The sequence below is a fragment of the Argopecten irradians genome, chromosome 16, assembly GCF_041381155.1.
Source record: "Argopecten irradians isolate NY chromosome 16, Ai_NY, whole genome shotgun sequence".
NCBI classification, from domain to species: domain Eukaryota; kingdom Metazoa; phylum Mollusca; class Bivalvia; order Pectinida; family Pectinidae; genus Argopecten; species Argopecten irradians.
In genome coordinates, this window is record NC_091149.1 from 25,245,836 (window position 1) to 25,273,252 (window position 27,417).

At 32.5% G+C, this 27,417-nt stretch overlaps 1 protein-coding gene across 3 annotated transcripts in view; it reads left to right on the plus strand.

Moving 5' to 3' along the window:
- The first annotated feature begins 417 nt into the window (after positions 1-417).
- Positions 418-27,417, plus strand: part of LOC138310564 (uncharacterized) — a 41,869-nt gene continuing 14,869 nt past the window's right edge. Inside the window, exon 1 of one of the 3 annotated variants that reach the window (XM_069251834.1) lies at positions 418-548. The gene's annotated coding sequence lies outside the window, so the exon portion shown is untranslated. Of the gene's footprint in view, positions 549-819; positions 1,001-27,417 lie in introns of those variants that run through there. The other 2 variants (XM_069251835.1, XM_069251833.1) reach the window with 2 other exon arrangements.

The window sequence follows — 27,417 nt, forward strand, 5'->3', positions numbered from 1 at the left end:
TCCATGAGGCTAAAATATTTAAATGACTTCTTGTTAATAACAAAGGAGCTTATAGAGACCTGATATTGGGTTTGTGAAATGCTGAGATTAAGTTTGTTTCGTGGCGACAGATAAATATAATGTCGCCTAGGATATGTATGTCAATCTTGTTTTGATTGAAAAAACAATTCATTGCTACAAGCATAAAGAACAATTAAAAACATATCGAGAAAGAAAGTCACCAGCGACCGTCATTGTTTAACCGGAACGAATCTAAATGCATCTGTATCCTGCAGTACATATACTATAGTAGGGCATATTATACAATGTTTGTGTACTAAAGATAACAAATAGCATAATGTTATTATAAACAGGGACAGTTTATTTGTTTTCTCTGAACACATAAACAAGACATCCGGTAGGCAGAAGTTTATAAATACCTTGCACAGTTCAGAGCACAACTTACTTCCGCAATTGGTTCTCAATTAGTGTTGTTGCTTGACACAACCGGAACCCAACGCACGATTTAACTGGCCATCACTTAACTGCCGAGTTAAATTTAGTATAAGGTATGTACTTCCTGATCCAAAACGGGTGGTGTAGATACTGATCCAATGGCAGAAATGGATGATGTAAAGTGACACCACGCAATGTGTAAAATGACACTCTCTCATAAATTAAACAACCCAGTCATGTTTTTTTACGAGAACCTTAAAGGGTTTTAGCAAAGCGTGTAAAAAAATTATGGTGTAAAATTAGCTTGTCGATTAATCTATACGGAGTATCTGAAGAAAGCATTTTAAAATCACTGATGCGACATTAAATGACCCATTTTTGATAATAGATATTATCTGTCCTTCTTGTCAAGTGATGCGTTGGCACGGATCTGTAGCTTTTTGTTAACTTTATAGTACTTATAACAGTTCACCGTGTAGCTATCTTAGATGTTTCCACTCGCACTACGACGACCATATACCTACAGGTCTTAGGTCCAGATCTTGAAGTGAAAACGTAGGCCACAGTAAGTGTTTGTCTATTTAAATCTTGTGTATTATCTATATAACATTTAAGCATTATTTTCAATATCGTTTGATATTGGGTGATGAAGTTATACACAAAAAGCGGACGGAAATTATTTCCCATTACTACTTCGTGGAAGGACATTCATCATTAATGGGAAGCGTCTATGAAAAGAAATGTCCGTCCGTTTTTTTTTTATCTGAATAACTATAAGAAAGTAACTAACTATGCATTTATTTTTCCTTTTACTTATTTCTACAATTAAACACATTCAGATGTTGCGCATTGATATTTACGCCCGTATTTGAGTTTGGCCAATGACAGTGTCGCTAATAAATTTTACCGCGAAAACGTTCTTCGTGTATGACGTAACAATACTCGATGTCTATGCAAACAAAACCTCAAACATCTAACCAATAGAAATGAATGTAACATAAAAATTTGAATTATTACAAGTATTACAAGTAAACACAGTATCAGCCATCGATTCGATTCAATTCAGTTTGTTTATTTCCGTAAGTCTTATGGCTAATAAGATATTGATCGATTGTTTCGTTCGATATTTGTTATTAAGCAGTGGTTTGTTAGTTGGACTTAGATGGCAACTTTTTGTCATTATCGTCCTTGTATATTACAGAGTTATCTACCCTTACGGGTATGTTTGGATTTTGTCGTCATGTGTTTAAGAGAGCGTATTTATTCAGAGAAAACGACATAAGCTTGATCTCAAAATAAAAACGTCTTAATTTCTATCTTCCCGCACCAAAGAGGTTCTGTACATGTTTCCATAAACATATATATATATGTGTGTATATTCATTCAGAATTGTTTGCAATAGCCACAACTTAAACAACTGTATCCGCGTTGTAGCTTAGTTTCAAAAACATAAGATTTAAACACACGCTTATTTCTTTAACGGCTTACGAAGTACATAATGATACATGATGTCATCAAACGACTTAACCACCCACGAACAATGAGTATAACTGGTGAAACACAAACAATGACTATAACTGGTGAAACACAAACAATGACTATAACTGGTGAAACACAAACAATGACTATAACTGGTGAAACACAAACAATGACTATAACTGGTGAAACACAAACAATGACTATAACTGGTGAAACACAAACAATGACTATAACTGGTGAAACACAAACAATGACTATAACTGGTGAAACACAAACAATGACTACAACTGGTGAAACACAAACAATGACTACAACTGGTGAAACACAAACAATGACTATAACTTGTGAAACACAAACAATGACTATAACTGGTGAAAACACAAACAATGACTATAACTGGTGAAACACAAACAATGACTATAACTGGTGAAACACAAACAATGCCTATAACTGGTGAAACACAAACAATGACTATAACTGGTGAAACACAAACAATGACTATAACTGGTGAAACACAAACAATGACTATAACTGGTGAAACACAAACAATGATTATAACTGGTGAAACACAAACAATGAGTATAACTGGTGAAACACAAACAATGACTATAACTGGTGAAACACAAACAATGACTATAACTGGTGAAACACAAACAATGACTATAACTGGTGAAACACAAACAATGACTATAACTGGTGAAAAACACAAACAATGACTATAACTGGTGAAACACAAACAATGACTATAACTGGTGAAACACAAACAATGACTATAACTGGTGAAACATAAACAATGACTATAACTGGTGAAACACAAACAATGACTATAACTGGTGAAACACAAACAATGACTATAACTGGTAAAACACAAACAATGACTATAACTGGTAAAACACAAACAATGACTATAACTGGTGAAACACAAACAATGACTATAACTGGTGAAACACAAACAATGACTATAACTGGTGAAACACAAACAATGACTATAACTGGTGAAACACAAACAATGACTATAACTGGTAAAACACAAACAATGACTATAACTGGTAAAACACAAACAATGACTATAACTGGTGAAACACAAACAATGACTATAACTGGTGAAAAACACAAACAATGACTATAACTGGTGAAACACAAACAATGACTATAACTGGTGAAAAACACAAACAATCTATAACTGGTGAAACACAAACAATGACTATAACTGGTGAAACACAAACAATGACTATAACTGGTGAAACACAAACAATGACTATAACTGGTGAAACACAAACAATGACTATAACTGGTGAAACACAAACAATGACTATAACTGGTGAAACACAAACAATGACTATAACTGGTGAAACACAAACAATGACTATAACTGGTGAAACACAAACAATGACTATAACTGGTGAAACACAAACAATGACTATAACTGGTAAAAACACAAACAATGACTATAACTGGTGAAACACAAACAATGACTATAACTGGTGAAAAACACAAACAATGACTATAACTGGTGAAACACAAACAATGACTATAACTGGTGAAACACAAACAATGACTATAACTGGTGAAACACAAACAATGACTATAACTGGTGAAACACAAACAATGACTATAACTGGTGAAAAACACAAACAATGACTATAACTGGTGAAACACAAACAATGACTATAACTGGTGAAACACAAACAATGACTATAACTGGTAAAACACAAACAATGACTATAACTGGTAAAACACAAACAATGACTATAACTGGTGAAACACAAACAATGACTATAACTGGTGAAACACAAACAATGACTATAACTGGTGAAACACACAAACAATGACTATAACTGGTGAAACACAAACAATGACTATAACTGGTGAAACACAAACAATGACTATAACTGGTGAAACACAAACAATGACTATAACTGGTGAAACACAAACAATGACTATAACTGGTGAAACACAAACAATGACTATAACTGGTGAAAAACACAAACAATGACTATAACTGGTGAAACACAAACAATGACTATAACTGGTGAAACTCAAACACAAACAATGACTATAACTGGTGAAACACAAACAATGACTATAACTGGTAAAACACAAACAATGACTATAACTGGTAAAACACAAACAATGACTATAACTGGTGAAACACAAACAATGACTATAACTGGTGAAACACAAACAATGACTATAACTGGTAAAACACAAACAATGACTATAACTGATAAAACACAAACAATGACTATAACTGGTGAAACACAAACAATGACTATAACTGGTGAAACACAAACAATGACTATAACTGGTGAAAAACACAAACAATGACTATAACTGGTGAAACACAAACAATGACTATAACTGGTGAAACACAAACAATGACTATAACTGGTGAAACACAAACAATGACTATAACTGGTGAAACACAAACAATGACTATAACTGGTGAAACACAAACAATGACTATAACTGGTGAAAAACACAAACAATGACTATAACTGGTGAAACACAAACAATGACTATAACTGGTGAAAAACACAAACAATGACTATAACTGGTGAAACACAAACAATGACTATAACTGGTGAAAAACACAAACAATGACTATAACTGGTGAAACATAAACAATGACTATAACTGGTGAAAAACACAAACAATGACTATAACTGGTGAAAAACACAAACAATGACTATAACTGGTGAAACACAAACAATGACTATAACTGGTGAAAAACACAAACAATGACTATAACTGGTGAAACACAAACAATGACTATAACTGGTGAAACACACAAACAATGACTATAACTGGTGAAACACAAACAATGACTATAACTGGTGAAAAACACAAACAATGACTATAACTGGTGAAACACAAACAATGACTATAACTGGTAAAACACAAACAATGACTATAACTGGTGAAACACAAACAATGACTATAACTGGTGAAAAACACAAACAATGACTAAAACTGGTGAAACACAAACAATGACTATAACTGGTAAAACACAAACAATGACTATAACTGGTGAAACACAAACAATGACTATAACTGGTGAAAAACACAAACAATGACTATAACTGGTGAAAAACAAACAATGACTATAACTGGTGAAAACACAAACAATGACTATAACTGGTGAAACACAAACAATGACTATAACTGGTGAAAAACACAAACAATGACTATAACTGGTAAAACACAAACAATGACTATAACTGGTGAAAACACAAACAATGACTATAACTGGTGAAACACAAACAATGACTATAACTGGTGAAACACAAACAATGACTATAACTGGTAAAACACAAACAATGACTATAACTGGTGAAACACAAACAATGACTATAACTGGTGAAACACAAACAATGACTATAACTGGTGAAACACAAACAATGACTATAACTGGTAAAACACAAACAATGACTATAACTGGTGAAACACAAACAATGACTATAACTGGTGAAACACAAACAATGACTATAACTGGTGAAACACAAACAATGACTATAACTGGTGAAACACAAACAATGACTATAACTGGTGAAACACAAACAATGACTATAACTGGTAAAAAACACAAACTGGTAAAACACAAACAATGACTATAACTGGTGAAACACAAACAATGACTATAACTGGTGAAAAACACAAACAATGACTATAACTGGTGAAACACAAACAATGACTATAACTGGTGAAACACACAAACAATGACTATAACTGGTGAAACACAAACAATGACTATAACTGGTGAAACACAAACAATGACTATAACTGGTAAAACACAAACAATGACTATAACTGGTGAAACACAAACAATGACTATAACTGGTGAAAAACACAAACAATGACTATAACTGGTGAAACACAAACAATGACTATAACTGGTGAAACACAAACAATGACTATAACTGGTAAAACACAAACAATGACTATAACTGGTGAAACACAAACAATGACTATAACTGGTAAAACACAAACAATGACTATAACTGGTGAAAAACACAAACAATGACTATAACTGGTAAAACACAAACAATGACTATAACTGGTAAAACACAAACAATGACTATAACTGGTGAAACACAAACAATGACTATAACTGGTGAAACACAAACAATGACTATAACTGGTGAAACACAAACAATGACTATAACTGGTAAAACACAAACAATGACTATAACTGTGAAACACAAACAATGACTATAACTGGTGAAACACAAACAATGACTATAACTGGTGAAACACAAACAATGACTATAACTGGTGAAAACACAAACAATGACTATAACTGGTGAAACACAAACAATGACTATAACTGGTGAAACACAAACAATGACTATAACTGGTGAAACACAAACAATGACTATAACTGGTGAAAAACACAAACAATGACTATAACTGGTGAAAAACACAAACAATGACTATAACTGGTGAAACACAAACAATGACTATAACTGGTGAAACACAAACAATGACTATAACTGGTGAAAAACACAAACAATGACTATAACTGGTGAAACACAAACAATGACTATAACTGGTGAAAAACACAAACAATGACTATAACTGGTGAAACACAAACAATGACTATAACTGGTGAAACACAAACAATGACTATAACTGGTGAAACACAAACAATGACTATAACTGGTGAAACACAAACAATGACTATAACTGGTAAAAACACAAACAATGACTATAACTGGTGAAACACAAACAATGACTATAACTGGTAAAACACAAACAATGACTATAACTGGTAAAACACAAACAATGACTATAACTGGTGAAACACAAACAATGACTATAACTGGTGAAACACAAACAATGACTATAACTGGTGAAACACAAACAATGACTATAACTGGTGAAAAACACAAACAATGACTATAACTGGTAAAACACAAACAATGACTACAACTTGTAAAACACAAACAATGACTATAACTGGTAAAACACAAACAATGACTATAACTGGTGAAACACAAACAATGACTATAACTGGTAAAACACAAACAATGACTATAACTGGTGAAACACAAACAATGACTATAACTGGTAAAACACAAACAATGACTATAACTGGTGAAACACAAACAATGACTATAACTGGTGAAACACACAAACAATGACTATAACTGGTGAAACACAAACAATGACTATAACTGGTGAAAAACACAAACAATGACTATAACTGGTAAAACACAAACAATGACTATAACTGGTAAAACACAAACAATGACTATAACTGGTGAAAAACACAAACAATGACTATAACTGGTGAAACACAAACAATGCATATAACTGGTGAAACACACAAACAATGACTATAACTGGTGAAACACAAACAATGACTATAAATGGTGAAAAACACAAACAATGACTATAACTGGTGAAAACACAAACAATGACTATAACTGGTGAAAAACACAAACAATGACTATAACTGGTGAAACACAAACAATGACTATAACTGGTGAAAAACACAAACAATGACTATAACTGGTGAAACACAAACAATGACTATAACTGGTAAAACACAAACAATGACTATAACTGGTGAAAAACACAAACAATGACTATAACTGGTGAAACACAAACAATGACTATAACTGGTGAAACACAAACAATGACTATAACTGGTGAAACACAAACAATGACTATAACTGGTGAAACACAAACAATGACTATAACTGGTGAAACACAAACAATGACTATAACTGGTGAAAAACACAAACAATGACTATAACTGGTGAAACACAAACAATGACTATAACTGGTGAAACACAAACAATGACTATAACTGGTGAAACACAAACAATGACTATAACTGGTGAAACACAAACAATGACTATAACTGGTGAAACACAAACAATGACTATAACTGGTGAAACACAAACAATGACTATAACTGGTAAAACACAAACAATGACTATAACTGGTAAAACACAAACAATGACTATAACTGGTGAAACACAAACAATGACTATAACTGGTGAAACACAAACAATGACTATAACTGGTGAAACACAAACAATGACTATAACTGGTGAAAAACACAAACAATGACTATAACTGGTGAAAAACACAAACAATGACTATAACTGGTGAAAACACAAACAATGACTATAACTGGTGAAACACAAACAATGACTATAACTGGTGAAACACAAACAATGACTATAACTGGTGAAAAACACAAACAATGACTATAACTGGTGAAACACAAACAATGACTATAACTGGTGAAAAACACAAACAATGACTATAACTGGTGAAAAACACAAACAATGACTATAACTGGTGAAAAACACAAACAATGACTATAACTGGTGAAAACACAAACAATGACTATAACTGGTGAACACAAACAATGACATAACTGGTGAAACACAAACAATGACTATAACTGGTGAAAACACAAACAATGACTATAACTGGTGAAACACACAAACAATGACTATAACTGATATGAAAACACAACAATGACTATAACTGGTGAAACAATGACAATGACTATAACTGGTAAAACACAAACAATGACTATAACTGGTGAAACACAAACAATGACTATAACTGGTGAAACACAAACAATGACTATAACTGGTGAAACACAAACAATGACTATAACTGGTAAAACACACAAACAATGACTATAACTGGTGAAAAACACAAACAATGACTATAACTGGTGAAACACAAACAATGACTATAACTGGTGAAACACAAACAATGACTATAACTGGTGAAAACACAAACAATGACTATAACTGGTAAAACACAAACAATGACTATAACTGGTGAAACACAAACAATGACTATAACTGGTGAAACACAAACAATGACTATAACTGGTGAAAACACAAACAATGACTATAACTGGTGAAAACACAAACAATGACTATAACTGGTGAAAACACAAACAATGACTATAACTGGTGAAACACAAACAATGACTATAACTGGTGAAAAACACAAACAATGACTATAACTGGTGAAACACAAACAATGACTATAACTGGTGAAACACAAACAATGACTATAACTGGTGAAACACACAAACAATGACTATAACTGGTGAAACACAAACAATGACTATAACTGGTGAAAAACACAAACAATGACTATAACTGGTGAAACACAAACAATGACTATAACTGGTGAAACACAAACAATGACTATAACTGGTGAAACACACAAACAATGACTATAACTGGTGAAACACAAACAATGACTATAAATGGTGAAAAACACAAACAATGACTATAACTGGTGAAACATAAACAATGACTATAACTGGTGAAAACACAAACAATGACTATAACTGGTGAAACACACAAACAATGACTATAACTGGTGAAACACAAACAATGACTATAACTGGTGAAACACAAACAATGACTATAACTGGTGAAAAACACAAACAATGACTATAACTGGTGAAAACACAAACAATGACTATAACTGGTGAAAAACACAAACAATGACTATAACTGGTGAAACACAAACAATGACTATAACTGGTGAAAAACACAAACAATGACTATAACTGGTGAAACACAAACAATGACTATAACTGGTGAAAAACACAAACAATGACTATAACTGGTGAAACACAAACAATGACTATAACTGGTGAAAACACAAACAATGACTATAACTGGTGAAACACAAACAATGACTATAACTGGTGAAAACACAAACAATGACTATAACTGGTGAAACACAAACAATGACTATAACTGGTGAAACACAAACAATGACTATAACTGGTGAAACACAAACAATGACTATAACTGGTGAAAAACACAAACAATGACTATAACTGGTGAAACAAAACAATGACTATAACTGGTGAAACAAAAACAATGACTATAACTGGTGAAACACAACAATGACTATAACTGGTGAAAACACAAACAATGACTATAACTGGTAAAACACAAACAATGACTATAACTGGTGAAACACAAACAATGACTATAACTGGTGAAAAACACAAACAATGACTATAACTGGTGAAACACAAACAATGACTATAACTGGTGAAAAACACAAACAATGACTATAACTGGTGAAACACAAACAATGACTATAAATGGTGAAAAACACAAACAATGACAATAACTGGTGAAACATAAACAATGACTATAACTGGTGAAACACAAGCAATGAGTATAACTGGTGAAAAACACAAACAATGACTATAACTGGTGAAAAACACAAACAATGACTATAACTGGTGAAACACACAAACAATGACTATAACTGGTGAAACACAAACAATGACTATAACTGGTGAAACACAAACAATGACTATAACTGGTGAAACACAAACAATGACTATAACTGGTGAAACACACAAACAATGACTATAACTGGTGAAACACAAACAATGACTATAACTGGTGAAACACAAACAATGACTATAACTGGTGAAAACACAAACAATGACTATAACTGGTGAAACACAAACAATGACTATAACTGGTGAAAAACACAAACAATGACTATAACTGGTAAAACACAAACAATGACTATAACTGGTGAAACACAAACAATGACTATAACTGGTGAAAAACACAAACAATGGACTATAACTGGTAAAACACAAACAATGACTATAACTGGTGAAAACACAAACAATGACTATAACTGGTGAAAACACAAACAATGACTATAACTGGTGAAAAACACAAACAATGACTATAACTGGTGAAACACAAACAATGACTATAACTGGTGAAAACACAAACAATGACTATAACTGGTGAAAACACAAACAATGACTATAACTGGTGAAAAACACAAACAATGACTATAACTGGTGAAAACACAAACAATGACTATAACTGGTGAAAACACAAACAATGACTATAACTGGTGAAAACACAAACAATGACTATAACTGGAAACACAAACAATGACTATAACTGGTGAAAAACACAAACAATGACTATAACTGGTGAAAAACACAAACAATGACTATAACTGGTGAAACACACAAACAATGACTATAACTGGTGAAACACAAACAATGACTATAACTGGTGAAAACACAAACAATGACTATAACTGGTGAAAACACAAACAATGACTATAACTGGTGAAACACAAACAATGACTATAACTGGTGAAACACAAACAATGACTATAACTGGTGAAACAAAACAATGACTATAACTGGTGAAAACAACAATGATGACTATAACTGGTAAAACACAAACAATGACTATAACTGGTGAAACACAAACAATGACTATAACTGGTGAAACACAAACAATGACTATAACTGGTGAAAAACACAAACAATGACTATAACTGGTGAAAAACAAACAATGACAACTGTGAAACACAAACAATACTAAACTGGTGAAACACAAACAATGACTATAACTGGTGAAAACACAAACAATGACTACAACTGGTGAAACACAAACAATGACTATAACTGGTGAAAAACACAAACAATGACTATAACTGGTGAAACACAAACAATGACTATAACTGGTGAAACACAAACAATGACTATAACTGGTGAAACACAAACAATGACTATAACTGGTGAAAAACACAAACAATGACTATAACTGGTAAAACACAAACAATGACTATAACTGGTGAAAACACAAACAATGACTATAACTGGTGAAACACAAAACAATGACTATAACTGGTGAAAACACAAACAATGACTATAACTGGTGAAAACACAAACAATGACTATAACTGGAAAACACAAACAATGACTATAACTGGTGAAACTAAACAATGACTATAACTGGTGAAACACAAGCAATGAGTATAACTGGTGAAAAACACAAACAATGACTATAACTGGTGAAAAACACAAACAATGACTATAACTGGTGAAACACACAAACAATGACTATAACTGGTGAAATACAAACAATGACTATAACTGGTGAAAAACACAAACAATGACTATAACTGGTGAAAACACAAACAATGACTATAACTGGTGAAACACAAACAATGACTATAACTGGTAAAACACAAACAATGACTATAACTGGTGAAAACACAAACAATGACTATAACTGGTGAAACACAAACAATGACTATAACTGGTGAAAACACAAACAATGACTATAACTGGTGAAAAACACAAACAATGACTATAACTGGTGAAACACAAACAATGACTATAACTGGTGAAAAACACAAACAATGACTATAACTGGTGAAACATAAACAATGACTATAACTGGTGAAACACAAACAATGACTATAACTGGTGAAAAACACAAACAATGACTATAACTGGTGAAACACAAACAATGACTATAACTGGTGAAAAACACAAACAATGACTATAACTGGTGAAACACAAACAATGACTATAACTGGTGAAACACAAACAATGACTATAACTGGTGAAAAACACAAACAATGACTATAACTGGTGAAAAACACAAACAATGACTATAACTGGTGAAACACAAACAATGCCTATAACTGGTGAAACACACAAACAATGACTATAACTGGTGAAACACAAACAATGACTATAACTGGTGAAACACAAACAATGACTATAACTGGTGAAACACAAACAATGACTATAACTGGTGAAACACAAACAATGACTATAACTGGTGAAACACACAAACAATGACTATAACTGGTGAAAACACAAACAATGACTATAACTGGTGAAAACACAAACAATGACTATAACTGGTGAAAACACAAACAATGACTATAACTGGTGAAAACACAAACAATGACTATAACTGGTGAAAAACACAAACAATGACTATAACTGGTGAAAACACAAACAATGACTATAACTGGTGAAACACAAACAATGATATAACTGGTAAAACACAAACAATGACTATAACTGGTAAAACACAAACAATGACTATAACTGGTGAAACACAAACAATGACTATAACTGGTGAAAACACAAACAATGACTATAACTGGTAAAACACAAACAATGACTATAACTGGTGAAAAACACAAACAATGACTATAACTGGTGAAACACAAACAATGACTATAACTGGTGAAACACAAACAATGACTATAACTGGTGAAAACACAAACAATGACTATAACTGGTGAAAAACACAAACAATGACTATAACTGGTGAAACACAAACAATGACTATAACTGGTGAAAACACAAACAATGACTATAACTGGTGAAAACACAAACAATGACTATAACTGGTGAAACACACAAACAATGACTATAACTGGTGAAAAACACAAACAATGACTATAACTGGTGAAACACAAAACAATGACTATAACTGGTGAAAACACAAACAATGACTATAACTGGTGAAAACACAAACAATGACTATAACTGGTGAAACACAAACAATGACTATAACTGGTGAAAAACACAAACAATGACTATAACTGGTGAAACACACAAACAATGACTATAACTGGTGAAAACACAAACAATGACTATAACTGGTGAAACACAAACAATGACTATAACTGGTGAAAACACAAACAATGACTATAACTGGTGAAAAACACAAACAATGACTATAACTGGTGAAAAACACAAACAATGACTATAACTGGTGAAACACAAACAATGACTATAACTGGTGAAACACAAACAATGACTATAACTGGTGAAAACACAAACAATGACTATAACTGGTGAAAACACAAACAATTGACTATAACTGGTGAAACACAAACAATGACTATAACTGGTGAAACACAAACAATGACTAAAACTGGTGAAACACAAACAATGACTATAACTGGTGAAAACACAAACAATGACTATAACTGGTGAAAACACAAACAATGACTATAACTGGTGAAACACAAACAATGACTATAACTGGTGAAACACACAAACAATGACTATAACTGGTGAAACACAAACAATGACTATAACTGGTAAAACACAAACAATGACTATAACTGGTAAAACACAAACAATGACTATAACTGGTGAAAAACACAAACAATGACTATAACTGGTGAAACACAAACAATGACTATAACTGGTGAAAAACACAAACAATGACTATAACTGGTGAAACACACAAACAATGACTATAACTGGTGAAACACAAACAATGACTATAACTGGTGAAACACAAACAATGACTATAACTGGTGAAACACAAACAATGACTATAACTGGTGAAAAACACAAACAATGACTATAACTGGTGAAAAACACAAACAATGACTATAACTGGTGAAACACACAAACAATGACTATAACTGGTGAAACACACAAACAATGACTATAACTGGTGAAACACAAACAATGACTATAACTGGTGAAACACAAACAATGACTATAACTGGTGAAACACAAACAATGACTATAACTGGTGAAAAACACAAACAATGACTATAACTGGTGAAACACAAACAATGACTATAACTGGTGAAAAACACAAACAATGACTATAACTGGTGAAACACAAACAATGACTATAACTGGTGAAACACAAACAATGACTATAACTGGTGAAACACAAACAATGACTATAACTGGTGAAAACACAAACAATGACTATAACTGGTGAAACACAAACAATGACTATAACTGGTAAAAACACAAACAATGACTATAACTGGTGAAACACACAAACAATGACTATAACTGGTGAAACACAAACAATGACTATAACTGGTGAAACACAAACAATGACTATAACTGGTGAAACACAAACAATGACTATAACTGGTGAAAAACACAAACAATGACTATAACTGGTGAAACACAAACAATGACTATAACTGGTGAAAACACAAACAATGACTATAACTGGTGAAACACAAACAATGACTATAACTGGTGAAACAACAAACAATGACTATAACTGGTGAAACACAAACAATGACTATAACTGGTAAAACACAAACAATGACTATAACTGGTGAAACACAAACAATGACTATAACTGGTGAAACACAAACAATGACTATAACTGGTAAAAACACAAACAATGACTATAACTGGTGAAAAACACAAACAATGACTATAACTGGTGAAAACACAAACAATGACTATAACTGGTGAAACACAAACAATGACTATAACAAAACACAAACAATGACTATAACTGGTGAAACACACAAACAATGACTATAACTGGTGAAACACAAACAATGACTATAACTGGTGAAACACAAACAATGACTATAACTGGTGAAACACAAACAATGACTATAACTGGTGAAACACAAACAATGACTATAACTGGTGAAAAACACAAACAATGACTATAACTGGTGAAACACAAACAATGACTATAACTGGTGAAAAACACAAACAATGACTATAACTGGTGAAACACAAACAATGACTACAACTGGTGAAATACAAACAATGACTATAACTGGTGAAACACAATCAATGACTTTAACTGGTGAAACACAAACAATGACTATAACTGGTGAAAAACACAAACAATGACTATAACTGGTGAAACACAAACAATGACTATAACTGGTGAAACACAAACAATGACTATAACTGGTGAAAAACACAAACAATGACTATAACTGGTGAAACACAAACAATGACTATAACTGGTGAAACACAAACAATGACTATAACTGGTGAAACACAAACAATGACTATAACTGGTGAAAAACACAAACAATGACTATAACTGGTGAAACACAAACAATGACTATAACTGGTGAAAACACAAACAATGACTATAACTGGTGAAAAACACACAATGACTATAACTGGTGAAAAACACACAATGACTATAACTGGTGAAACACAAACAATGACTATAACTGGTGAAACACAAACAATGACTATAACTGGTAAAACACAAACAATGACTATAACTGGTGAAACACAAACAATGACTATAACTGGTGAAACACAAACAATGACTATAACTGGTAAAACACAAACAATGACTATAACTGGTGAAAAACACAAACAATGACTATAACTGGTGAAACACAAACAATGACTATAACTGGTGAAACACAAACAATGACTATAACTGGTGAAACACAAACAATGACTATAACTGGTGAAACACAAACAATGACTATAACTGGTGAAACACAAACAATGACTATAACTTTTGAAACACAAACAATGACTATAACTGGTGAAACACAAACAATGACTATAACTGGTGAAAAACACAAACAATGACTATAACTGGTAAAACACAAACAATGACTATAACTGGTGAAACACAAACAATGACTATAACTGGTGAAACACAAACAATGACTATAACTGGTGAAAACACAAACAATGACTATAACTGGTGAAACACAAACAATGACTATAACTGGTGAAACACAAACAATGACTATAACTGGTGAAACACAAACAATGACTATAACTGGTGAAACACAAACAATGACTATAACTGGTGAAACACAAACAATGACTATAACTGGTGAAACACAAACAATGACTATAACTGGTAAAACACAAACAATGACTATAACTGGTGAAACACAAACAATGACTATAACTGGTAAAACACAAACAATGACTATAACTGGTGAAAACACAAACAATGACTATAACTGGTGAAACACAAACAATGACTATAACTGGTGAAAAACACAAACAATGACTATAACTGGTGAAACACAAACAATGACTATAACTGGTGAAACACAAACAATGACTATAACTGGTGAAACACACAAACAATGACTATAACTGGTGAAACACAAACAATGACTATAACTGGTGAAACACAAACAATGACTATAACTGGTGAAACACAAACAATGACTATAACTGGTGAAAAACACAAACAATGACTATAACTGGTGAAACACAAACAATGACTATAACTGGTGAAAACACAAACAATGACTATAACTGGTGAAACACAAACAATGACTATAACTGGTGAAACACAAACAATGACTATAACTGGTGAAAAACACAAACAATGACTATAACTGGTGAAACACAAGCAATGAGTATAACTGGTGAAAAACACAAACAATGACTATAACTGGTGAAAAACACAAACAATGACTATAACTGGTGAAACACACAAACAATGACTATAACTGGTGAAACACAAACAATGACTATAACTGGTGAAACACAAACAATGACTATAACTGGTGAAACACAAACAATGACTATAACTGGTGAAAAACACAAACAATGACTATAACTGGTGAAACACAAACAATGACTATAACTGGTGAAACACAAACAATGACTATAACTGGTGAAACACAAACAATGACTATAACTGGTAAAACACAAACAATGACTATAACTGGTGAAACACAAACAATGACTATAACTGGTGAAACACAAACAATGACTATAACTGGTGAAACACAAACAATGACTATAACTGGTGAAACACAAACAATGACTATAACTGGTGAAACACAAACAATGACTATAACTGGTGAAAACACAAACAATGACTATAACTGGTGAAAAACACAAACAATGACTATAACTGGTGAAACACAAACAATGACTATAACTGGTGAAACACAAACAATGACTATAACTGGTGAAAACACAAACAATGACTATAACTGGTGAAACACAAACAATGACTATAACTGGTGAAACACAAACAATGACTATAACTGGTGAAAAACACAAACAATGACTATAACTGGTGAAAAACACAAACAATGACTATAACTGGTGAAACACAAACAATGACTATAACTAGTTGAAACACAAACAATGACTATAACTGATGAAATCACAAACAATGACTATAACTGGTGAAACACACAAACAATGACTATAACTGGTGAAACACAAACAATGACTATAACTGGTGAAACACAAACAATGACTATAACTGGTGAAAACACAAACAATGACTATAACTGGTGAAACACAAACAATGACTATAACTGGAAAAACACAAACAATGACTATAACTGGTGAAACACAAACAATGACTATAACTGGTGAAACACAAACAATGACTATAACTGGTGAAAACACAAACAATGACTATAACTGGTGAAACACAAACAATGACTATAACTGGTGAAACACAAACAATGACTATAACTGGTGAAAAACACAAACAATGACTATAACTGGTGAAACACAAACAATGACTATAACTGGTGAAAAACACAAACAATGACTATAACTGGTGAAAAACACAAACAATGACTATAACTGGTGAAACACAAACAATGACTATAACTGGTGAAACACAAACAATGACTATAACTGGTGAAAACACAAACAATGACTATAACTGGTGAAAACACAAACAATGACTATAACTGGTGAAAACACAAACAATGACTATAACTGGTGAAAACACAAACAATGACTATAACTGGTGAAACACAAACAATGACTAAACTGGTGAAACACAAAAATGACTATAACTGGTGAAACACAAACAATGACTATAACTGGTGAAACACAAACAATGACTATAACTGGTGAAAACACAAACAATGACTATAACTGGTGAAACACAAACAATGACTATAACTGGTGAAACACAAACAATGACTATAACTGGTGAAACACAAACAATGACTATAACTGGTGAAACACAAACAATGACTATAACTGGTGAAACACAAACAATGACTATAACTGGTGAAAACACAAACAATGACTATAACTGGTGAAAACACAAACAATGACTATAACTGGTGTAAAACACAAACAATGACTATAACTGGTGAAAACACAAACAATGACTATAACTGGTGAAAACACAAACAATGACTATAACTGGTGAAAAACACAAACAATGACTATAACTGGTGAAAACACAAACAATGACTATAACTGGTAAAACACAAACAATGACTATAACTGGTAAAACACAAACAATGACTATAACTGGTGAAACACAAACAATGACTATAACTGGTGAAACACAAACAATGACTATAACTGGTGAAAAACACAAACAATGACTATAACTGGTGAAACACAAACAATGACTATAACTGGTGAAAAACACAAACAATGACTATAACTGGTGAAACACAAACAATGACTATAACTGGTGAAACACACAAACAATGACTATAACTGGTGAAACACAAACAATGACTATAACTGGTGAAACACACAAACAATGACTATAACTGGTGAAACACAAACAATGACTATAACTGGTGAAACACAAACAATGACTATAACTGGTGAAAAACACAAACAATGACTATAACTGGTGAAAAACACAAACAATGACTATAACTGGTGAAACACAAACAATGACTATAACTGGTGAAACACAAACAATGACTATAACTGGTGAAAAACACAAACAATGACTATAACTGGTGAAAAACACAAACAATGACTATATAACTGGTGAAACATAAACAATGACTATAACTGGTGAAAAAAACAAACAATGACTATAACTGGTGAAACACACAAACAATGACTATAACTGGTGAAACACAAACAATGACAACAACTGGTGAAATACAAACAATGACTATAACTGATGAAACACAAACAATGACTATAACTGGTGAAAAACACAAACAATGACTATAACTGGTGAAAAACACAAACAATGACTACAACTTGTAAAACACAAACAATGACTATAACTGGTGAAACACAAACAATGACTATAACTGGTGAAAACACAAACAATGACTATAACTGGTGAAACACAAAGAATGACTACAACTGGTGAAACACAAACAATGACTACAACTGGTAAAACACAAACAATGACTATAACTGGTGAAAAACACAAACAATGACTATAACTGGTGAAACACAAACAATGACTATAAATGGTGAAAAACACAAACAATGACTATAACTGGTGAAACATAAACAATGACTATAACTGGTGAAAAACACAAACAATGAGTATAACTGGTGAAAAACACAAACAATGACTATAACTGGTGAAAAACACAAACAATGACTATAAATGGTGAAAAACACAAACAATGACTATAACTGGTGAAACACAAACAATGACTATAACTGGTAAAACACAAACAATGACTATAACTGGTGAAAAACACAAACAATGACTATAACTGGTGAAAAACACAAACAATGACTATAACTGGTGAAAAACACAAACAATGACTATAACTGGTGAAACACAAACAATGACAATGACAAACTACTAAACTGGTGAAAAACACAAACAATGACTATAAACTGGTAAAACACAAACAATGACTATAACTGGTGAAACATAAACAATGACTATAACTGGTGAAACACAAACAATGACTATAACTGGTGAAAAACACAAACAATGACTATAACTGGTGAAAAACACAAACAATGACTATAACTGGTGAAAAAACTCAAACAATGACTATAACTGGTGAAACACAAACAATGACTATAACTGGTGAAAAACACAAACAATGACTATAACTGGTGAAAAACACAAACAATGACTATAACTGGTGAAAAACACAAACAATGACTATAACTGGTGAAACACAAACAATGACTACAACTGGTGAAATACAAACAATGACTATAACTGGTGAAAACACAAACAATGACTATAACTGGTGAAACACAAACAATGACTATAACTGGTGAAAACACAAACAATGACTATAACTGGTGAAAACACAAACAATGACTATAACTGGTGAAACACAAACAATGACTATAACTGGTGAAAACACAAACAATGACTATAACTGGTAAAACACAAACAATGACTATAACTGGTGAAAAACACAAACAATGACTATAACTGGTGAAACACAAACAATGACTATAACTGGTGAAAAACACAAACAATGACTATAACTGGTGAAACACAAACAATGACTATAACTGGTGAAAAACACAAACAATGACTATAACTGGTGAAAAACACAAACAATGACTATAACTGGTGAAACACACAAACAATGACTATAACTGGTGAAAACACAAACAATGACTATAACTGGTGAAACACAAACAATGCCTATAACTGGTGAAACACACAAACAATGACTATAACTGGTGAAAACACAAACAATGACTATAACTGGTGAAACACAAACAATGACTATAACTGGTGAAAAACACAAACAATGACTATAACTGGTGAAACACAATCAATGACTTTAACTGGTGAAACACAAACAATGACTATAACTGGTGAAACACAAACAATGACTATAACTGGTGAAAACACAAACAATGACTATAACTGGTGAAAACACAAACAATGACTATAACTGGTGAAAAAACACAAACAATGACTATAACTGGTGAAACACAAACAATGACTATAACTGGTGAAACACAAACAATGACTATAACTGGTGAAAACACAAACAATGACTATAACTGGTGAAACACAAACAATGACTATAACTGGTGAAACACAAACAATGACTATAACTGGTGAAAACACAAACAATGACTATAACTGGTGAAAACACAAACAATGACTATAACTGGTGAAACACAAACAATGACTATAACTGGTGAAACACAAACAATGACTATAACTGGTGAAACACAAACAATGACTATAACTGGTAAACACAACACACAAACAATGACTATAACTGGTGAAACACAAACAATGACTATAACTGGTGAAAACACAAACAATGACTATAACTGGTGAAACACAAACAATGACTATAACTGGTAAAACACAAACAATGACTATAACTGGTAAAACACAAACAATGACTATAACTGATAAAACACAAACAATGACTATAACTGGTGAAAAACACAAACAATGACTATAACTGGTGAAACACAAACAATGACTATAACTGGTGAAAACACAAACAATGACTATAACTGGTGAAACACAAACAATGACTATAACTGGTGAAACACAAACAATGACTATAACTGGTGAAACAACAAACAATGACTATAACTGGTGAAACACAAACAATGACTATAACTGGTGAAACACAAACAATGACTATAACTGGTGAAACACAAACAATGACTACAACTGGTGAAACACAAACAATGACTATAACTGGTGAAACACAAACAATGACTATAACTGGTGAAACACAAACAATGACTATAACTGGTGAAACACAAACAATGACTATAACTGGTGAAACACAAACAATGACTATAACTGGTGAAACACAAACAATGACTATAACTGGTGAAAAACACAAACAATGACTATAACTGGTGAAACACAAACAATGACTATAACTGGTGAAAACACAAACAATGACTATAACTGGTGAAACACAAACAATGACTATAACTGGTGAAACACACAAACAATGACTATAACTGGTGAAACACAAACAATGACTATAACTGGTGAAACACAAACAATGACTATAACTGGTGAAACACAAACAATGACTATAACTGGTGAAACACAAACAATGACTATAACTGGTGAAACACAAACAATGACTATAACTGGTAAAACACAAACAATGACTATAACTGGTAAAACACAAACAATGACTATAACTGGTGAAAAACACAAACAATGACTATAACTGGTGAAACACAAACAATGACTATAACTGGTGAAAACACAAACAATGACTATAACTGGTGAAACACACAAACAATGACTATAACTGGTGAAAAACACAAACAATGACTATAACTGGTGAAACACAAACAATGACTATAACTGGTGAAAACACAAACAATGACTATAACTGGTGAAAACAACAAACAAGACTATAACTGGTGAAAAACACAAACAATGACTATAACTGGTAAAACACAAACAATGACTATAACTGGTGAAACACAAACAATGACTATAACTGGTGAAACACAAACAATGACTATAACTGGTGAAACACACAAACAATGACTATAACTGGTGAAACACAAACAATGACTATAACTGGTGAAAAACACAAACAATGACTATAACTGGTGAAACACAAACAATGACTATAACTGGTGAAACACACAAACAATGACTATAACTGGTGAAACACAAACAATGACTATAAATGGTGAAAAACACAAACAATGACTATAACTGGTGAAACACAAACAATGACTATAACTGGTGAAAAACACAAACAATGACTATAACTGGTGAAACACAAACAATGACTATAACTGGTGAAACACAAACAATGACTATAACTGGTGAAAAACACAAACAATGACTATAACTGGTGAAACACAAACAATGACTATAACTGGTGAAACACACAAACAATGACTATAACTGGTGAAACACAAACAATGACTATAACTGGTGAAACACAAACAATGACTATAACTGGTGAAACACAAACAATGACTATAACTGGTGAAAAACACAAACAATGACTATAACTGGTGAAACACACAAACAATGACTATAACTGGTGAAACACAAACAATGACTATAACTGGTGAAATACAAACAATGACTATAACTGGTGAAACACAAACAATGACTATAACTGGTGAAACACAAGCAATGACTATAACTGGTGAAAACACAAACAATGACTATAACTGGTAAAACACAAAACAATGACTATAACTGGTGAAACACAAACAATGACTATAACTGGTGAAACACAAACAATGACTATAACTGGTGAAAAACACAAACAATGACTATAACTGGTGAAAAACACAAACAATGACTATAACTGGTGAAAAACACAAACAATGACTATAACTGGTGAAACACAAACAATGACTATAACTGGTGAAAAACACAAACAATGACTATAACTGGTGAAAACACAAACAATGACTATAACTGGTGAAAACACAAACAATGACTATAACTGGTGAAAAAACACAAACAATGACTATAACTGGTGAAACACAAACAATGACTATAACTGGTGAAAACACAAACAATGACTAAACTGGTGAAACACAAACAATGACTATAACTGGTGAAAAACACAAACAATGACTATAACTGGTGAAAACACAAACAATGACTATAACTGGTGAAACACAAACAATGACTATAACTGGTGAAAACACAAACAATGACTATAACTGGTGAAAACACAAACAATGACTATAACTGGTGAAAACACAAACAATGACTATAACTGGTGAAACACAAACAATGACTATAACTGGTGAAAAACACAAACAATGACTATAACTGGTGAAAAACACAAACAATGACTATAACTGGTGAAAACACAAACAATGACTATACTGGTAAACACAAACAATGACTATAACTGGTGAAACACAAACAATGACTATAACTGGTGAAAAACACAAACAATGACTATAACTGGTGAAAACATAAACAATGACTATAACTGGTTAAACACAAACAATGACTATAACTGGTGAAACACAAACAATGACTATAACTGGTGAAACACAAACAATGACTATAACTGGTGAAAAACACAAACAATGACTATAACTGGTGAAACACACAAACAATGACTATAACTGGTGAAAAACACAAACAATGACTATAACTGGTAAAACACAAACAATGACTATAACTGGTGAAACACAAACAATGACTATAACTGGTGAAACACAAACAATGACTATAACTGGTGAAACACAAACAATGACTATAACTGGTGAAACACAAACAATGACTATAACTGGTAAAACACAAACAATGACTATAACTGGTAAAACACAAACAATGACTATAACTGGTGAAAAACACAAACAATGACTATAACTGGTGAAAACACAAACAATGACTATAACTGGTGAAAACACAAACAATGACTATAAACTGGTGAAAACACAAACAATGACTATAACTGGTGAAACACAAACAATGACTATAACTGGTGAAACACAAACAATGACTATAACTGGTGAAAACACAAACAATGACTATAACTGGTGACAAACAATGACTATAACTGGTGAAACACAAACAATGACTATAACTGGTGAAACACAAACAATGACTATAACTGGTGAAAACACAAACAATGACTATAACTGGTGAAAACACAAACAATGACTATAACTGGTAAAACACAAACAATGACTATAACTGGTGAAACACAAACAATGACTATAACTGGTGAAAAACACAAACAATGACTATAACTGGTGAAACACAAACAATGACTATAACTGGTGAAACACAAACAATGACTATAACTGGTGAAAACACACAAACAATGACTATAACTGGTGAAAACACAAACAATGACTATAACTGGTGAAAAACACAAACAATGACTATAACTGGTGAAACACAAACAATGACTATAACTGGTGAAACACAAACAATGACTATAACTGGTGAAAAACACAAACAATGACTATAACTGGTGAAACACAAACAATGACTATAACTGGTGAAACACAAACAATGACTATAACTGGTGAAACACACAAACAATGACTATAACTGGTGAAACACAAACAATGACTATAACTGGTGAAAAACACAAACAATGACTATAACTGGTGAAACACAAACAATGACTATAACTGGTAAAACACAAACAATGACTATAACTGGTGAAAACACAAACAATGACTATAACTGGTGAAAACACAAACAATGACTATAACTGGTGAAACACAAACAATGACTATAACTGGTGAAACACACAAACAATGACTATAACTGGTGAAACACAAACAATGACTACAACTGGTGAAATACAAACAATGACTATAACTGGTGAAACACAAACAATGACTATAACTGGTGAAACACAAGCAATGAGTATAACTGGTAAAAAACACAAACAATGACTATAACTGGTGAAACATAAACAACGACTATAACTGGTGAAAAACTCAAACAATGACTATAACTGGTGAAATACAAACAATGACTATAACTGCTGAAACACAAACAATGACTACCACTGGTGAAACACAAACAATGACTATAACTGGTGAAAACACAAACAATGACTATAACTGGTGAAACACAAACAATGACTATAACTGGTAAAAACACAAACAATGACTATAACTGGTGAAACACAAACAATGACTATAACTGGTGAAACACAAACAATGACTATAACTGGTGAAAAAAAACAAACAATGACTATAACTGGTGAAACACAAACAATGACTATAACTGGTGAAAACACAAACAATGACTATAACTGGTGAAAACACAAACAATGACTATAACTGGTGAAACACAAACAATGACTATAACTGGTAAAACACAAACAATGACTATAACTGGTAAAACACAAACAATGACTATAACTGGTGAAAAACACAAACAATGACTATAACTGGTGAAACACAAACAATGACTATAACTGGTGAAACACAAACAATGACTATAACTGGTGAAAAACACAAACAATGACTATAACTGGTGAAACACAAACAATGACTATAACTTGTGAAACACAAACAATGACTATAACTGGTGAAACACAAACAATGACTACAACTGGTGAAACACAAACAATGACTACAACTGGTGAAACACAAACAATGACTATAACTGGTGAAACACAAACAATGACTATAACTGGTGAAACACAAACAATGACTATAACTGGTGAAACACAAACAATGACTATAACTGGTGAAACACAAACAATGACTATAACTGGTGAAACACAAACAATGACTATAACTGGTAAAAACACAAACAATGACTATAACTGGTGAAACATAAACAATGACTATAACTTGTGAAACACAAACAATGACTATAACTGGTGAAAAACACAAACAATGACTATAACTGGTGAAACACAAACAATGACTATAACTGGTGAAAACACAAACAATGACTATAACTGGTGAAACACAAACAATGACTATAACTGGTGAAACACAAACAATGACTATAACTGGTGAAACACAAACAATGACTATAACTGGTGAAAACACAAACAATGACTATAACTGGTGAAACACAAACAATGACTATAACTGGTGAAACACAAACAATGACTATAACTGGTGAAACACAAACAATGACTATAACTGGTGAAAACACAAACAATGACTATAACTGGTGAAACACAAACAATGACTATAACTGGTGAAAAACACAAACAATGACTATAACTGGTGAAACACACAAACAATGACTATAACTGGTGAAACACAAACAATGACTATAACTGGTGAAACACAAACAATGACTATAACTGGTGAAACACAAACAATGACTATAACTGGTGAAACACAAACAATGACTATAACTGGTGAAACACAAACAATGACTATAACTGGTGAAACACAAACAATGACTATAACTGGTGAAAAACACAAACAATGACTACAACTGGTGAAACACAAACAATGACTATAACTGGTGAAACACAAACAATGACTATAACTGGTGAAACACAAACAATGACTATAACTGGTGAAACACAAACAATGACTATAACTGGTGAAACACAAACAATGACTATAACTGGTGAAACACAAACAATGACTATAACTGGTAAAAAACACAAACAATGACTACAACTGGTGAAACACAATCAATGACTTTAACTGGTGAAACACAAACAATGACTATAACTGGTGAAACACACAAACAATGACTATAACTGGTGAAACACAAACAATGACTATAACTGGTGAAAAACACAAACAATGACTATAACTGGTGAAACACAAACAATGACTATAACTGGTGA